Source organism: Lactuca saligna, chromosome 8 (assembly GCF_052625555.1).
Source record: "Lactuca saligna cultivar CGN05327 chromosome 8, ASM5262555v1, whole genome shotgun sequence".
NCBI lineage: Eukaryota > Viridiplantae > Streptophyta > Magnoliopsida > Asterales > Asteraceae > Lactuca > Lactuca saligna.
Window position 1 is genome coordinate 143536881 of NC_136424.1, and position 15620 is coordinate 143552500.

Here is a 15620-nt window from a genome sequence, read left to right on the forward strand (position 1 = left end):
TATATGCCAAGAGAGACAACTGCAAGGTCCAAGGTTAATGGGTGGACTTAGTTGATAGCAACCCGAGTTATTGTGATGTGTATTAGGTTGGCCTTATCTGTGAAAGAGCCACAACATATTTGAAGTGAGGAAAAGATAGATCGATAGAGACCAGGCGCAATGTCAGACTACAGTGGTTCTGGTAGCAGTCACTTTTCGTATTAGATTTTGTGGCAAAAAGTTGTCAAGCTATTATGATTAGATGTGTTAGAAGATTTATGGAGGCATGAGTGGTGGTATAGCTAGGACAGTTATTGCTAGATGAGGTCTCTTTTGGAGGTCGCGTGGGGTGAGGGTGAGGTTGCTAGTCAGCTCAGCAACTGGATAGGAATCCGGTATTCCAAATGTAGGTGTTCAGCATCTGGCCATGGTAAGTGAATTCATTCAGTTGGTAACACCAAGATAATGAGGATCAGAGAGAGTCTGGTGTGGTTGGGTCTTGTTGCCTTCTAAAAATCCATTAAATGATCGAGGTGACGACTGTGTCTCTCGGGATGTTGGTTGTCAGCATTTGTTGGGTTCAGAATGGTTTTCCGATTATTGGTAAGAGTTGGATATCCAAGTTTTATCGAGATTGAAGTACCCTCAGGGCTTCGAATTTAGGGGTGACACTTGGTTCGAAAAGAAGGGTTGAAGGCCAAGTATTGTGATTCGGTCAGAATTTAGCCTGGTTGGGCAAGGTAATGCATTGTGTAGGACTGTAGTGGAAACTTAGACTGATTCATAGTGCATACTATGTATCAGCCATGTAAGTGCTTGGACGACGGTGCTATTGTACTTCCTTATAGTCGATATTCAGGCAAAGAAGCGTCTGAATCATGGGAGGAATTTAGTTCTAGTTATCAAACAGAAAATCTAGGCCATGAGGAAGTAAGGTAGCAAGATTAGTGAAGGTGTAATGGCAATCATCAGCCAGGTCATAGTATGTAATGGAAGTCGCGGGCTTGGCTCGTGAGTAGTGGCCAAAGGAGGAGATCAGGAAGCATTAACCAGACCCTGTGCATCAGCAGACTTCGAGAACAAAGTCTAGTCCAAGTGGGGGAGATTTGTAACACTTGGTTTATGTGTTATTCAGTTTTTAGCATTTTTTTTACTTTTAGGCTGGAACTTAACGAGTTGGGGAGTTCCAACTTGTCAATTGGAGATCATTTTGGATGTGGAATGAAGGGTCTACTCAACGAGTTACAAGGCCCCAACTCGACGAGTTGACACTGGAAAGTAAAACCCTAATTTTCAGGGTTTGTATGCTATTTAAAGGCCTTAAGCCTCAATTATAGCCTCCATTATCACCCCCTTTGTCCAGAGAAACCCTATATCATGTCTCATCTCCCATTTTTAATGTGTGAGGGCTTAAGGAGTTCCATTTTGGTGTTTATGTGAAGAAGCTTAAAGTAGTTGGTGCATAGCCAAAGGGAGACGCTGTAAATCTGATGTTTACTCTGTTGTGGCAACCATTTTAAGGTATAAAGTCGAAGCCTTGACCTTCAACTGCTTAGATCTTCTTATATGAAAGTTTATGGCCATTATTAGCCTAGTTTGGCACAATTCTTGTTTTTGAGCATGATATGAAGATATGGCTTTAGATTTGGACATCTTAGGGCCTTTGGGGACTTAAAGTTGCCAACTTTATCAAGTCTTGTCCCTCCTTTATGCTCTAAGTCCCTTGAAAAGCTTTGATTAAGTGTTTTAAGCCTGTGATGTCTTGCATGGATGTAAAGTTAGCAACTTTACATGGTATCTTAACCCTAGCGGGTTGGATCCGTCGTTTGGGGCTTTAGATTTGACTGGAAATGGGCTGAATATGTTGAGACAGGGAAAACTCGACGACTTGCCCTAGCAACTGGACAAGTTGGGTCGGGTTTTCCTGCTTTCTGGATACTGAGCAAAATCGGCGAGCCGATGAGATAACTCAACGAGTTGGCTAGGGTTTTTCCCGGTTTTCTGAACACTGAAGGAGCTCAACAAGTTGCTAGATGCACTAGACAAGTTGGGTCAACATACTGTTGACTTTGACTTTGACCATTGACTTTGGGCAAGTTAGTCCCAAGGGGTGCTTGGAGTAAACCAAATTATAATGAAGGAGATTATGGGAATAGAGTAAGGCCCGTAAGGGGTTGGGGACCAATTTGGAAAATTTGACCATTGATGGATTTATGGACATTATAGTGTTGGGCTCATAGTTTTTGATCATACTGGGCCAGGGGTAGTATGGTCATTTTACCTTATTTATGGATTAAGGATTATAGCATGGAACTCAACTGCAAATTGGGTATACTGATTGGTATTAACAGCTTGGAAAGTCGGTAGGGCAGTAACTAAGGATGTCATTCGGGAAGCTTATGCATTCGAGGTGAGTCTCCTCATCATAACAATGGGTCAAAGGTACCAAGGCCGGCCCATTTTATGATATGGGGTACACTAGTTGATGCAGTGATATGTGGCACGTTGGTTCGTTATATGCTAGGTGGTATGCTAGTTGTATATGTGGTATACCTTCATGAAAGGCCATGGGGGGTCCCATGGTGTTTGGATGTAAGACCATGTGGGCGAACCCATGGCTTTTCAGGTAAAGACCATGGGGTAAGCCCATGGCACTCAGATATCAGACCATGTGGGGGAGCCCATGGCTTTATAACTAAAGACCATAGGGGATCCCATGACACTCGAATGTCAGACCATGTGGGGGAGCCCATGGCTTTCCAATTAAAGATCATGGGGGAGCCCATGGCACCTAGGTGTAAGACCATGTGCAGGAGCCCATGGCATCGTGGATTAAGACCTTGGGAGGAGCCCACGACATCCTTATATGTTTGTATTCATAACTTGAGGTATATGCAACTTTTATAACTAATATGGATTATGTGATTATGTGGTTTGTATGGGGTATGCTCTGGGGAACTCACTAAGCTTTGTGCTTACAATTTTGTTTATGGTTTCGGGTATCATCGGTTTAAAAAGGAAGGACTCGACTTGCTCACAACACACATACCCATGTTTCCGCAATATGTGATTTTGGGATGAACTCTAATAAATGTTTTAATTAGTGATGTTTTGGAATACTTGGATTTAAAAGATATATGTGTCTTGACTATAATAAAAATGAAAATTTTACCCTTGATTTTTGGGTTGTTACAAGTTCCAAGTGCTCCAAATGTTCCATGAAGATGATCCAAATGCCCGAGTCACATATAACACATACAACACATGCAAGAGTCACATAGACAACTAGCATACAAATAACAATAATCGATGGGCTGGCATTGGTGCCTTCAACCCACCAAACATTGAGAGCAGACTCACCTCAATCTGCTGAAAAACCAAATAAATGCTCTGACTGCTGATCTGGGAAATCTTCGCACTAAAATCATCAAAGAATACCCTAATTAATAATTAGGTCATAAAACCTAACCGAGCTCCCATGTCCATAATGTCGATGATTAGGGTAAATGATTCTTTTACCCCTCAAAGCTAAACCAATTCAATCAACGCCCAAACCCTTAAAATGGCCCAAAAAGCATCTTAGGCCCACAACAGGTATTACGCCCCGTATACCTGACCTGTACACCCTACGTACTTAAAAGACTTCCATCGGCCCTCATACCCAATACACACAATGTACTAAGAAGTACGCCTGGTGTACTGTTCAGAGCCCAAATCCTTAACCAAAGGTCTTAATCCCTTAAGACCTTAATGTCTAAACCTTAGATATATGTCTAAATAAGGTCTTAATCAATAAAGTTGGCAACTTTACTCCTTTTCATGTCTTAATGGGAGCAAAAACTGGTGTTTATCCATCTAGGTCCATAATATGAACACTAAATCTAACTTGCTTCATCAACACTCATCAATATGACATGATTATGCACTAACAACATCAGAAATGCTAAGATCTAGCATTCTAAGCTCCTAGAGTAGCTCATATTCACAAGGATGAATCAAAGGACTAAAATATGTCAACAACAAGCCCTAGATTAAATCTAACACATAGAGTCATCAAAATAGAAGCTTTATACCTCTAAATGCTAGCAAAACTGATGAAGACTCTAGATCCAAGAGCTTTACTCCAACCAAGGCTTGAGGCACCAAGCTCCTTCTTCTTCAAAGTGAGCAAAAACACCAAAAGTTAACCAACAAATTTCAAAAACACTAAAAAACAAGCTAAGGTTTTGTGGGGTATCTTTAGAGGGAAGGAGGCTGATGAAGGGAAAGGCCTTGAGTTTATAATGATGATTAAATAGGGTCCAAACCCTAAAATTTAGGGTTTCTCCCCTGATCACGTACGCCCCATGTAGTAGGAGTATTCCCAGCATACGCACCTTTCCATTAAAGTTTCACTTTTCACCCTTTGGGACCAAATTTGCAAACATTTTTCATAATAAAGGATCAAAAAGAGAAATACATTGAATCGGGTGTTACACTTTGAGTCATGTTTTGAGGTTGAAATGGTTATTTTAACTTCTTGACATGTTGCTACTATTAAGAACTCATTTTCCATCTTTATAGTTGATTTTGTTTATGGCTTAAAGGGTTACATTGTCAATTAACCCTTAAAATAGAAAGTTGGGAAATGCAAAAAATTTCCCATTCTATCCCTGTTTTGAAAATTCTAGAAAAATCATTAGGAGTCGGAGTGGGGATCTGTAAACTCTCAAAGTTTTAATTTTGAGTCTAGTTTGTCCCTGATGTTTCCCAGAACTTGATGTTTTTTCTAATCAAGGTGAAATCGTCTTTTTCACCATCTGGTTAGAAATTAGTTGCACCGATATGCAGTTTTATAAAATTTATACAAAATTCTATAAAAATTGAATGGACTTGTGTGAGTACTTTCTAAAAAGATAAAAGTCCACGCTACTGGAATGTAATGAAAAATTGTAATTTATATAGGTTTAAGTGGTACTAAAGTGGCCTTGAATAGGCTGTTGTTTCAGGTCAAAATTATGAGAATTTTGGCCTAATAATTGATTTGCATGTTTTGGGTAGTTAGTAAATTGCTATTCTTTGTTCATGTAAACTTCTAGTAATCCATTTATATGTCTTTTACTAGGATAAGATTCGATACCTCAGGTCCTACAAGATTTGAAGTGTATAGGGGACACGTTTTGACAAAGGTGAGTTAATTTTCTGGACTTTTAAAGTACATTATTAGGGAATTTCACATATTAGATGGATTGGAATGAACCTAGGTTGTTTAGGTTTCATGTACCCCATTATGTGTGATATCTTATTGGTTATTATTCTTCATTATGTGTATAAGAATTTAGGATGTTTACATGTTAGATTCTTATTCTTTAGATGTGGGAGGTGTGTTAGGACCATTATAGAAAAAGTGTCTTGTGTTGATTTTATATGATGTGTGTATGCTATGATTTCTTGGAAATACTTGTTTGTGATGATTAGGACAAAGCATGCTAGAGAGGTGATATCCTTAAAGATCAAATATGCATGTAAATTGGATGTGATGTAAAATGTTATAACTTATGAGTTGCATGTTTACATAAGAAGGTTTGTGAAGTGATATGCTAGAGAAAGATTTTGATAAATATACATAATTGCTTATGGAGGTCACACGTGTAATTCCTTAAAAGATGAATTAAAAATTAATTAATTAAAAGGTGAATACACTAATAGGGCGAAGGGTATCAACCTAGACATAGATATGTATCCTATCCGGATTATTTGATAGCCTAGTGGGTTGAAAAATACGTATATGATAAGAGCTTAAGAAAATAGAGATGTCAAGTGCTTATTCTAGACAATTACTAGGGTCATGGTTATTGCGGTGGATGGAATAGAGTGATGCTGGTAAAGCGGTGAGGCTAACACAAACATCATGTAGGTTTTGGGAGGTGTAACACGATGGAATTGGCACCGCTTGTACCAATCCTTAACAACAAGTCAACAACGCGTGTACGTGTACATGCAACATCGGAGTAACGAACACATCGAACCGAGAGCAATGTTACGGGTGAGAGTCGCTCCTCACCTAGTGCATTGGGTCGTGTCGGTCATGTTAGTAGTTTAAAGAGACTTTTGTTGCATTTTTTCATTAAATGATGTTTTAAAAATAAAAAAATGGATGTAAAATGATGATGTTACAAGTTGGTATTAGAACCATGTTGTGAGCGAACTAAACAAAAAGGCAGGTGTTCAGACTCACAATATAGATTGGCTCAGGTGCTTTACGATCTTAAGGGGGAGGGTTTGTGTTGAGAGTTTGAGGATAGTTTCCTAAATCTTATTTGCCTTACCTTCCTTAATGTTGGTAAACAAAAGAAATTTTCGTATATCCAATAAAAATGTCTAGAACACCTGCAAACAATGAATCGGGTGGAGTAGGCGATAACCAAAATGCTCAAGAGGGTGTGTGCTTTTCATCTTCCAGGCCCCAACGAATGATTTTGGGTTGATAGATTTGAAACTTTTGAAAGTGGTTGTTTTAATATTTAAATCAGTTTTTTATATAAATAAACTAATAAAGATACTTCCATTGCAATTTTTCATAAAATGATGTTTTAAAAATAAAAAGAAAAATTGGATGAAAAATCACAATGTTATATACTTATATTACAGGGATACTATATCATTTTCCCAAATATAAATAATGAATTTTTTATATCACTTTATTAAGTATTTTACATTTCTTTAACTTTCAAATAATAGTATTTCCCAATTCGTATATTTAAATATTTTCACAATTTATCATATAATTAATTCCACGTGCGGCTTATGTACAGTCCCGGTTTTGAGCCGGCTTGGATACCATCTGGTTTTGAGCCGATTGGATTTCCCTCTTCTCACCGCCTCCGCCGTCTGTATTTGAAAAACCAGGTGGATTTCTATCACCTCTTTTAATCTTCTCTAAAACCTCTCTCTACCCCTCTTTAATCTGTCTTCTGGAGAGTACGACGACGACAGCCACTGAAACAACAACCGTTGAATTGATGGATTCAATCAAAATCGATGAACAGGAAAGGGGATAAAGCACCAGAAACTTCACTCGCTCAACAGTTCCTTCAATTTGCGTCGATTGTAGCCGAATTCAATCTTCAAACATTTCCAAACTGTACATAATTACTTGGGAATGCAGTACTCAACCACCGATTCTTCCATCATCATACCTCAACAGTCCATCGGATTTTGACTAATCGGTAGCTTCCAGCTCCTATTCCACCTCCATCGACGAGGGTTTTTTCTACCTCCGCTCAATTGGGTTCAGCTACTAAGGGTAAGCTTGGTTTTTTTTTTTTCTCGATTTTACACTGATTTCTGCTACTTTGATGATCTGCTTCTTGTTGTCTATATCAAGAAGAATGGTCTGCTTTTAGAGGATGTATCGAGAATTTAATATAAAAAAAAGAAAAGTATGTCGCTTTTTTTCATCAGAATATACACAGTTTCCTTCAATCATCTGCTTTCCTTTGATGATCTGTTTAACATAATCTTGCCACAGGGGTTTGAAGTTATAACTGATGCTTGATGCCCTTTTTGTTAAGGGTAAATGTATGAATATTGAATTTAGTAGAAACTCGAGGGCTGATGCACACTTGGTCATATTGTTAAGGGTAAATATGTCAATATTGAGTGTAGTGTAAAGTGTAGGTGTGATGCACTCTTGCTCAAAACTTAACTTTATCATTCTTCAAATTGGAATGTTAGATTGTTGTGGTGTGTATGCAGAATTGTGAGATTTGACTTTTGTCATATTGACTAATTTGAATGGAAATTTTCATGATTTGTCCGTACTTGGTCCAACAAAGTGCATAAGAAGAATTGGTCAAAAGGTTGAAGTTTGAATTTATATTGATCTATTTTGTTTTACTTTTGATGTGAATGTTAGCCACCATAAGATTTGGCTGCTGTAATTCATTTCTAATTGCTGCTATTTAAAATGGGTTAACTAACAATGTACTATCATCTGCCCAGTTATAGTAATAAAAATTTATGTTACAAATGACAGTTTCCAAAACGTTTTTTTTTCATGTAACACAACTATATTTGAAAATCTGAATAAAAAAAATGTCTTCCGACCCATACGAAGCATGTGTCCGTGCATTAGTTTATAATAAAATTTTATAGTTTATAGAATCATTATAATTTAAAAAGAAAATGTAAATTGACCATTTTGGTCCATAATATCAAAACCCCTTTTGACATAAAATGAATTGACCAAATTGAAATTGACCTTAATTTATATTTGTTTCAAATGAAGAAGGAAGCCAAGGAACAAAGTTTAGGAGTTTGCATCAGTAATTGTGAAGAAATGAGAATTTAACATCATTTTTTAGTTCATTTTCTATCCACAACAATAAGCCAAAGGAAAAGAAAATATAGAAACATAAGCTAATGCATTATAGCAAAACGAACTCAGCTAAAAATGATATTAGATATTGAGCAAAGCAAAAGAAAGAACTAGTTTGTTTCCAATGTAAATACAACCCTACAACCCCTCTGATCAGATTGAACCCAGACGATTCCAGACGACGAAAAATCTTTCTGAAGGCGATTTCTGATGCTTTTCATCACTTTTTGAATATCTGAAGGCTGTGGATCATCTCCTACATTTAGTTTAGCAAGATTAACAAGTTATTATATATGTTTATTAGTTTTAATCAGATTTTAGGCATGTCTAGCTATAACCCTATTTTTCAATTCTATAACAGACTAGTACTTTTTATGTGACCAGTTATCAAATTTGATTTCCATTGTGTACTTATATCTACTTGTTTCAGTTCCGAACTTAATGAATATTTGACTTTTAATTCTTGTTAGGCTGGTCACTTAGCTAGGGTTTAATCATTCTAGTTAACTAGTTGTTGAAATCCGTAATTGTTTTTACAAACTGGTAATACGTAACAAGTAATAAATCAGTTCTATGTTTAGATTTGACTTTATTATAAACTGAAATTTCATACTTTTACGCTTTCGAGCTTGTGAGAAGTATTGAGTATTGCTGGGAATTTCACACAGATCTTAATGTAACTTTTCTGATCTTAGTTAGGAGCTTGTTTAATTAGATAGTAAAAAGTTAGGGTTAACTGAAAATGTTGTTTTGGTTAATTTAACTAGGTAAAAGAGATTTTATTAGAGCTTGTTAGTTTTTCTCAGTATCAACTTAGATAGAATGCATTTTAAATAACAATATATGGGTTGATTGCATGACTAGGAAATTTGTAGCAGAACTGAATTCATTTTTATTATTGATTTCATTTAGTTTATTTCACTACAATTTTAGTCTATAGTTAATAATCAACCCCTCACCTTTTTTTTATATATTTTTTAGTTTGACTAGTATGTGTCTTATGCAAAGAGATATTGGCCATTCGATTGTGTCCCTGATGATTCGACCCTGCATCCCTGTGTTATCATTTAGTGCATTTGAGAAGTGAAATTTTATTTGCTTAAATCTTGTGCAACAACAGTTTAACAAATTGGCACGACAGGATGGTAGGGTTGTGTGGATCAACTCCCCTCTTTTTTTTCGTGGCTTGGAGGTTAAAATGTCATGATAAATATTATGATAGGTGGTGTTTCAGCTATGTGATATGTATGATGGAGCAAGATGATGGTAGCGATCCATTGAAGATGATTTTTGTCAGGGGTCTTTGTTGCAGATTTGATGGTGTAAATACAGTAAAGGGTTGAAGATAATGGTGATGGCGGTGCTGATGATCTCATAGGGTTAAGTTGATGAAGGTTGATAATGGTTAAAGGTGTTATGTTGTGTAGGAGGTTGAAGATGAAGATAAGGGGATGCCTTCAAAGCTAATGATGGTGAGATGTCGTTTAGGGGCAATATGGTCAATGTACATTTTCTTTCTAAATTATAATGATTCTAAAATATAACATTGATAAGAAATTATTAAAAAAATTTAATAGATTATAAATTGTTACACAATATTTCAAAAATGGATTTAACTTTCAAGAAATACTATATTTTGAAAGTTTATAAAGATAGATACGATATTGTGATTTAACGTTGAGCAAAGATGATATTTTGATACTTACTAAAGTCATATACAAAATTCACACAAATATAAAAATACTCTAGTGTAGAGCAAAGACAAGGGTATATAATTTTACCGGACAAATTGATATCCAGTACAAAAATCATTGGTCAAGAAAAAGGAAACCATATAGATAATCCAAATGAAATAACAAGTTTTGGGGACAATCTTCATAACATCTTAGCTTAAAATAGAATATGTCTATTCGTGGCTGTGAGCCCTAGCTTCTATGAGTGAGAATCGGAATAGGGTACCTGCTTACGAAACCTGAACTGCCTTGGAACCATTGGTTTTGGAACCAGAATCACCTAAGCAATTTCAGTTCTGATTCCTAAAATCTTGGAACCGCTTCTGGTTCTCAATTTTTTGTAACCGCTACCCGTTGGTTATCCTTCGGAACCGGTTTATATATATATATATATATATATATATATATATATATATATATATATATATATATATATATATATATATAGGTTTGATATTTCTTTGATTTTTAGGCTCTTTGTCTGTTGTCGGCCCTTTGTCGAATACAACAACTCCTCATATCTTGTATTTATATTCAGTGCAAGTGATATTTAAATTTTTCGTAAACAAACTTTTGTTCTAGAGCAATAGTCACATATTCTTCACATAAAATAGTTCTATAGTGTGTGAATATGAAAGGAATCAAATATTTAATTATTTTTTTCTTTATCAAATTATACATATAATGTTCATGCATGTTCTGGTTCCTTCAAATTTATGCTGGTACCCACTTTTGCTCACCCTTACTAGCTTCTGTCTGGCATCCACCTTCAACTCTTCAAACGTTGTTCCTCTCCTCCTGGGAGCAATATCAACCTACATCAAACATCTACTCCGATAATCAGAAGCACCAACACCCTACATCATATATTGACTCTGACGACCTCTAAGCTCTGACTTAGTCTCATGCTATCAGGTAAACCACTACAATTACGTTCCATTCTTCTCCTGTTTTCAATTTTTTCTTTCTTTGTTTCTTCTCCATTTAATATACTTGCCAACAAATATTCAGTTCTTTAATGCTGTTTTCTTTTGGATCGCATAGAATGTTTTGAATAGTTTGATATTCTACTTTGTATCACCGAATGTCAGTCTTATAGATGATGTTTGAGGGAAACATCCTCCTGAAAATAATTTAATTCTTGTTAATTATCAAGTATGTATATAGAGGTGTTTAGGATTACAGTATGCTTTGACTTTGTGTATATATGCTTGACTGTTCTTTTGACTTTGTGTATGTGTATGAGTACTATGTAGTATTGTTAATAGGAAACACAATTACAATCTATAATTTGACTTATAATTTTTGATTATATATGTTTGTTGATTCACTTTATTGTGTGTCTTCTTTCGATTCTTAGCATGATCCCATTCTTGTCATATGTTTGTTGATTCACTTGATTGTCTCACATATTAGTTGTATCTTTCATTTGCATTTTAGCATGACTACTTATGAAAGTGTAATTGATGTCAATGATCAACAAGAAGATGCAGTTGAAGTTCCATTAGGAGGTGAAGGTGATGTCGAAAAAGAAGATAATAAAAACTCTAGGTTATGATCCATTGCTTGGAAACATTTTCCATATGTCAAAGGCGCTAAAAACATAACGTAAATATTGTAAAATGGTTTTAGCTTGTGGCACTAGAAGTAATAGTACTTCCTCGTTTATCAGTCATCTAGTTATAGACAAGCCCCATTTATCAAAGTAAAACAAATGATTTAAAGAAAGGACCAACAATTTGATCTTATAGGATGGTGGAAAGTGAATTTAATCAAATTCCATATGCTATCTACATTAGCTAGACATGTTTTAGCAATGTCGATCGCGACGGTTACATAAGAGTCGATATTTAGTATGGGTGATAGAGTTATTGATTAGTATAGGAGTTTACTTCACTCCAATACTACAGAAGCTTTAATTTGTACACAAGATTGGATAAGGTGTTCATTGATGGATCTTGAGCTCGGTTTTACTATGAAGAGTAAAGGCATCAATGCATTTACGTTAGACATTGTGAAAATTTGTCAATTTTTTCATCTTATGAAATTTATTGCTTAATGTTTGGTGTGTAAATTGTAGTTATTTAAGTGTTAGAGATATTGGTTGAATGAAATGAGGCAAATATAATATAACTAGGCGAATGCCCACGCGTTGCGTAGAAACACCTATATAGTTGAAGTTTTTACAAACATATGTTTTTTAAATATAACAATAATGTTGTTGTTAAATTTGATATAATAATTTGTATATACTAAATTGATATAATATATTGATTATTTTGAATTATATGATAATATATACATTTATTATAACTTCATAATCTTAATCGTTTGAATGACTTCTACTTGCGAGTTACACATGAATAAAATTAAATATAATATATGATTTGATGTTATTTATAGTTATTTTTTTGTTAATTAATTTTTTAAAATTTATTTGCTTAATGTTTTAATTTCTCATTATAATTATTTAAAACATCAAACATTGTTTTTTTTTATTTTAAAGTTAACAATATAATCATTTATATATAGTTGATTTTAACTATTGTTATTGTAAATTATTTTAAGCTATTTTAACGATTATAAAAATATATTTAAGAAATATTTTAGTTAAATTGAGATTACAATTTAGTTTTTGCTTTTATCAATACAATTTATCACTTTTAACTATTTACAAAATATTCTTTAGTTTTTTAAATGGAACTGAAATTTATATTTGAGTTGACATTGTAATGCGCAGAAGCACCTATATAGTTGAAGTCTTTACAAATATATATAATTTAACAACAACGTTAGTGTTATATATATATATATATATATATATATATATATATATATATATATATATATATATATATATATATATATATATATAACACTAACGTTGTTGTTAAATTTGATATAATAATTCGTATATTAATTTGATATAATATATTGATTATTTTGGATTATATGATAAGATATACATCTATTATAACGTCATAATCTCAATTGTTTGAATAACTTCTACTCGCGAATTATACATCAATAAAATTAAATATTATATATGATTTAATATTATTTATAGTTGTTGTTATTTTTAACTAATTTTTTAAAATTTATTTTCTTAATGTTTTAATTTCTATCATTATAATTATTTAAAACATCAAAAATTATTTTTTGATTTTAAAGGTAACAATATAATAATTTATATACAGTTATTTTTAACTATTGTTATTATAAGTTATTTTAAGCTAGTTATTTGAAAATTTTTAACGATTATATAAATATATTTAGGAAATATTTTAGTTAAACTGATATTACAATTTAGTTTTTGCATTTATCACTATAATTTATCACTTTTAATTATTTACAAAATATTATTTGATTTTTTTAGTGGAACTGAAATTTATATTTAAGTTAATACTATAATGTTATATTTAAATTAACAATTTAAGTATTTTGTCCAAACTGTTCAAAAGTTGTAGCTTTAAACTGATAATCGTTAAATGCAACAACATTTTAAATCTAATAAATTAAGTATAATATGTTAAAATTTAAAGACATAACTTTATAAATAGAAGTAATGATATTATTTTAAAATTGAAATTTAGTTTATTTATGATTACAATTTAGGTTTGATATTTATTTAACCTTATTAACCAATTTACAATCATTATTAGAAAGACACTACAATTTATCATTTTTAACTATTTATAAATTAATATTTGGGTTGTTTAAGTTAAATAAAATTTATATTTAAGTTGAGCCTATAATGTTATATTTTAATTAATAATTTAAGTAGTTTATACAAATTGTTCAAAAATTATACCTTTAAAATGATAATGGTTTACATCCAACAATATATTAAAACTAATAAATTAAGTATAATATGTTAAAAGTTAAAAAACATAATTTTATAAGTAGAATTAAAGATATTATTTTAATATTGAAATCTACTTTATATATGATTACACTTTAGATTTGATATTTATTTAACCTAATTATCAAATTATAATTATTATTATAAAGAAAATTGAAAAGTAAAGGGAGTTTCAAATGAATGTGGTGAAAAGAAAAAAGAATGAGGGTTTCAAATGCATGAGATTCAAAAAAAAAAAAAAAAAAATACTAGCTTTAAAAGTATATATGATAAAATGCAACTTACAAAATAAAAAATAGACCAAAATGATGATTTATTTGAAACAAAATTCTAGAAATAAATGAAAGTCAACTAAATTTTTTGTTTTAAACATGAAAAACGGCACCATTTTAACTACAAACCTCACTACCTCATTGTGGTTAAAAACCAAAACTGCAGCGAAATAACCGCATAACCAAACCAAATAAAAACCATAATTTTCCGTTTTTGACTATAAATTATTGTAATTTGCGGTTGCGGTTTGGTTCAAAAACTGCACCGAACAACATCATGCTCGTCCGTAGTTTTAACATATCATATATCGTTTATGTACTTTACATTTTTCTTACTCGTCCGTAGTTTTAATATATCATATATCGTTTAAGAGTATGTTCTGCAAAACTAGATGGTAGCCGGTAAATTATAGCAGGTAGCGGGTAGCTTGTAGTGTTTTTTTAAACGCTACGTGAAGTAGCATTCGGATTTGGAGCGATTTGTTTAAACTAAACGCTAGATGCTTGTAGTGTCGAACGAGACTTTCTGTTCAAAACAGAGTGTTTTGTCAAACGCTACAAGCTAGAAGCTCTCAAATGCTTCATGTCAAACACGTCCTATGTACTTTTACATTTTCCTCATATATTATTATGACCTTTATGATTATTTAGACTTTGGTAATAACGATAGATAATAAGTATATTAACAAGCACAAAAGAGCAATTAGCGGCATATAATAGTGTGTATGAAAAAATATATATTTTTTCTCTCAACAATTGATATGCTTATATAAATACAAAATGAAAATAGAAAATAACAAAAATAAGAATAAAACTAATAATCTAAAAGAATACCATTTCACAAATAATAAAGAAAACTTTAACCAACAAATGTGGGAATATTTGCTTGGCATATTTTTGCCACTATAAGATTATCTTTTTGCACGTTTTGATATGTAAATCGCTTAAAAATAAAATATTACTCGCATTATTGGACAATATAGTATTAACGAATATATATATATATATATATATATATATATATATATATATATATATATATATATATATATATATATATATATATATATATATATATATATATAAAAGTAGGTTCAATGAAAAATAAACAATTATGGCAACATATGCTGGAACCAATGATCAAGTGACACGTATCCATTTTTTTATTCATAAGCAATCTACTATGGAAGTTATTTATGTAGTTATTCCAAAATGATGTGTTGTCATGTTTTCATTGGTTCCAACATGTATTGTTCTAATTGTTTATTTTCCATATAACCCTTCCCTATATATATATATATATATATATATATATATATATATATATATATATATATATATATATATATATATATATATATATATATATATATATATATATATATATATATATAAAGAGGTTCGGTTCCAGTGAG

At 32.3% G+C, this 15620-nt stretch overlaps 1 long non-coding RNA gene across 1 annotated transcript; it reads left to right on the forward strand.

Annotated features, from left to right (window-relative positions):
* Positions 1-6710: 6710 nt before the first annotated feature.
* LOC145008424 (uncharacterized) lies at positions 6711-7779 on the forward strand. The gene is made up of 2 exons (XR_013663429.1): positions 6711-7400; positions 7490-7779. It is a non-coding gene; the product is annotated as an uncharacterized LOC145008424 (long non-coding RNA).
* Positions 7780-15620: the final 7841 nt, after the last annotated feature.